At 41.8% G+C, this 3,939-nt stretch overlaps 1 non-coding gene across 1 annotated transcript; it reads left to right on the forward strand.

The window, feature by feature from the left end:
* Positions 1-3,269: 3,269 nt before the first annotated feature.
* On the forward strand, positions 3,270-3,455 carry LOC142423493 (U2 spliceosomal RNA). Its single transcript, XR_012779138.1, has one exon. It is a non-coding gene; the product is annotated as a U2 spliceosomal RNA (small nuclear RNA).
* Positions 3,456-3,939: the final 484 nt, after the last annotated feature.

The following is a 3,939-nucleotide window of genomic DNA, read 5'->3' on the forward strand; positions in this document are numbered from 1 at the left end:
AAAAGAAAGCAAACAAGAAGAGGCAAGTGCTTCTAGAACAAAAAGAAATAACACAGTTGTGTGTGTGGTGTTTATGTTGGGAGTGTGGTGTTGGGAGTGTAGTGTGGAAAGAAGCAGAAGGTGAGAATTACAGGGAGTGGAACAGAGGGAAGGAAAAAAGGGACAGATGGGAAGCAATCCATGAAAGTCAAAAACCTCGAGTCAGACAAATGTTTATTTTATTTAGTGTTGATAAGAGGAAAATATGCTGACGGAAACTCCATGTAGTAGAGGCTAGTGCCAGCTCCCTGATTCCAGTGGGAAGTGCAAGAATGGCCCTCCACCAAGCAGGGCGGGCCCCAACTTGGCTACCAAGTAAGCCTACCTGAAGAGCTGCTGCAGCTGCTAGAGCTCAGAGGTGGAAGCTTGCTGGCTGTTTCTCCTCTCAGTGCTTCAGAGTCATGATCTGTGCAATGAGTACAATCATTCCCTCTATGGCTGCAGTCACTAGAAAGACTTCAAAATGAAGTAAAAGTTACCAGAGTCACCCTCCTGCCTGATGAAAGCAACAAAGATAAACAGATAATATATATGAAACTACAGGTCTCAAGACAATGCCCATCAGAAAACAACGTGCTGAGATGCAAGAGGGATGAGAAACAGCTACAGCGAGTCCTTTGCACATCCCAGCTACATGCCTAGCGTTCTGGCTACCCTGCATGCAGCAGAAGCCAGATGGCACCTGGCACACTCCCTGATTGGAAGAGATGGAACTCAAAGCCTACAGGGACCAAGGTGGCTGGAGTTCACACAGAGAAGAGAATACAGAGACAAAATCCCAAATACATCCAGCATACCCTAGAATAGTCAACAGAGTTCTGAATAGGACACACATCACACCCCTACATGGGAGGAAATGACCTCTGGCCAGGGGGGAAAACATCCAAGGAAATTGAAGTGAACAGAATATGGAACTCACATATTCCCAATCCTCCCCTCCCATGAAATAAAGTTCTACTTCACAGCACCTCAAGGACCTTAATGTCCAGTCTATATTTAAATTTTTGTTTGTTCAAGAAAAGAAAGTGTGTGTGTGTGTGTGTGTGTGTGTGTGTGTGTGTGTGTGTGTGAGTAGCTTGCTGGAGTCATGTTCAAACTAGGTCCATTTTCTATATTTGATTGCTACAAGTCCAATTAGAACAGCAGCCCCTGCTCTGCCCTGTTTTTCATGCTTTTACTTGAAGAATATGGATCTCTTGTCCCTTAAAATAGTCCATATTTAGGATTTGTCCAATTTCACTCTTGTGACTGCATTGGACTACTTCCTCTATCCTTGTTTGTTTTTTATTAAAAGTTTAACAGGAATCAGGTTCAATCTTTTGGCAAGAGTACTTAGTGAGTGATGCTTCCCTCATAGATAGTTACAGACTACAGCGAGATCAGAATGATGTTTGTATGGATAACCTTGAATTGACTCTCATTATGAAAATCAACCCCGACTTTATTTATTTTAGCGGATTGTTGTTGCTCGGTGCCCTCAAGTCAGTTCCATCCCATAGCAATCTTATGCACACCAGAATGAAATGCTGCCCGATTCTGCCTTATCCCACAATTGTTCCTACACTTGAGCCCAGTGCTGCAGCCACTGTGTCAATCCATCTTGTTGAAGGCATTCTTCTTTTTCTCTGCCCCTCTACATACCCAGGCTTGATATCCTTCTCCAGGGACTGGTCTCTCCTGACAACATGTCCAAAGGCGAAGGTTGATATCAGTCTTAGAATCCACAATTCTTGCACATTTAGTTTCAAGGTTCAGGAATGCCTGTTACTGTTTTAGCCAAAGGCAAAGATCAGATTGATTCAAGAACCCAAGTTTATTTTGAAACATGAGACAAAAGAAAGCACTGGGGCTTTCTACCTCCAAAGGACTTCAAAGATGCCGTGACAACAATGCAAGATATATACCTTAAAATATGTGACAGGTTTTGAAAATAATCAGGGGCACCATAGCAACTGAAAAAGGAAGCCCATTTCACAGGAAAACAATACATTTCCTGAGGGCATTCTCATTGGAGAGATTATCAGTTGATACCTTCATTACTGCAAGGGCTGTCAGACTGGCTGAGGTTTATGATTATCTATCGAAATGGCCTTGCTTGCCTCCTTCCTGAGTCAGAACTTACTGATTAAGTTGAAAGGGATTTTTACTGCAAGGGCCGGGACTGCTATACTTTGTGTTTCATAACAAAGGAAAGGTGGGACTTTCTACGCCCATAAAGAGTTCCAGTGTCTGAAATTCACAGGGCCAGTTCTACTTGGTCCTGTAGAGACACTAAGAGTCGCCATCAACTTGATGGCAGTGAGTTTGGGGTTGGATTTGGTAAATTTTAACAGACTAAATCTTAAATTATGTTACATTTCTAGTTTTCATTAACACGGCTAACCCTTTTGCCTCCTCTGTCACCACCACTTATTCCACTGTCTCCCTGTGTTTCCTCTTTCAACTTTTCTTCATTTATTAACTCTCTGAACTTTGGTAAATGCTGCACCCTTTATCTTAAAGTGTTGGCTATTCTATCACAGGTTAAGCTTCTTTTGCAAACCTTAAGGGTAGCTAAGGGCCAGACATGAGCGATCCCATGTATTTAAAAAAAAACTTTAAAAAATATTACTTTTTATTGGGGGCTCTTACATCTCTTATCACAATCCATGCATTCATCCAGTGTGTCAAGCACATTTGCACATATGCTGCCATCGTCATTTTCAAAGCATTCTCTTCCCACTTGAGCCCCTGATATCAGTTCCCCATTTCTGTCCCCTTCCCCACCCTCCCTCCCTCATGAGCCATTGATAAGTTATAGATTATTTTTTCCATATCTTACATCATCCTCCATTGCCTCCCCCACTTGTTAGTTATTTGTCCTCCTGGGAGGAGGCTAGATTGATCCCTGTGATCGGTTCCTCCTTTCTACCTGCTTCTCCCCTAATCCTCCTAGTATCTCTATTCTCATTGTTGGCCCTGAGGGGTTTATCTATCCTGGATTCCCTGTGTTGTGGGCTCTTACCTGTAGCAGTGTGCATGTTTTGGTGTAATCTGATTTCTATTCTACTAGTAAGTCTGGCTTCTTTGATGATTTTGAATGTTGTTCCACATTTTCTTACTCTGTCTAAGACCTAGCTGGGCAACATCTCTTCTTCTGGTCTCAGGTTTGTGGAGATGTATGTATATGTATATTTTTCCTGTGGAGAGGAAAATATGAGGCTTTCTACTCCCGTAAAGAGTTACAGTCAATCGCTTCTTGGGCTTTGGGCTAAACTCAGGTGTAGTCTCTGTTCTCATCACTTTAATATCTGATACATCCTCTATCCAAGGACAATAAATTGGATTTTGGAGCAGGGAGATGGAATAGTAGCTCGCTCCATCCACTTCAATCATCGACCTGGTATTGAAGTATTTCCAGGAATGGTGCACCCCATTTGGGGGAAAATAGAGAAAAGAAAAAAAAGGAGTTAATCTCAGGAATCCATGGCAGCAGTACTACTCTGTCCTCATAGCGCCATTATGAGTCAGAATCTACTTAATCTACTAAATGAGCATCAGTAGTGTAGCGGGTTACAATGGCAATGTGTTTGGTTTTTTATTTTGTTTTGGTCTTTAGAGAAAGGTTATATGTGAACACTGAGTACTACAAAGTAGGGCAACTAGTTAGCATATATAATCATGTATAAGCCAAATTTTCAGCATATTTTAAACGCAGTTTTTGTGGTAAAATTAGATACTTCGGCTGATATTTGGGTGGCTTATACTCGAGTATATACGGTACTTTGGTTCCTGGTGCTGAGGTGTTTTCCAGGACTTGAGACTTTCTGTGATGAGTAAACCAAGATGGGCTAGTCATCCTACAGTGAAAACTTTTCTAGTACTAAGATTGTAAAGAAGCACTTGCATATGTCAGAATTA

The sequence above is a fragment of the Tenrec ecaudatus genome, chromosome 12, assembly GCF_050624435.1.
Source record: "Tenrec ecaudatus isolate mTenEca1 chromosome 12, mTenEca1.hap1, whole genome shotgun sequence".
NCBI classification, from domain to species: Eukaryota; Metazoa; Chordata; class Mammalia; order Afrosoricida; family Tenrecidae; genus Tenrec; species Tenrec ecaudatus.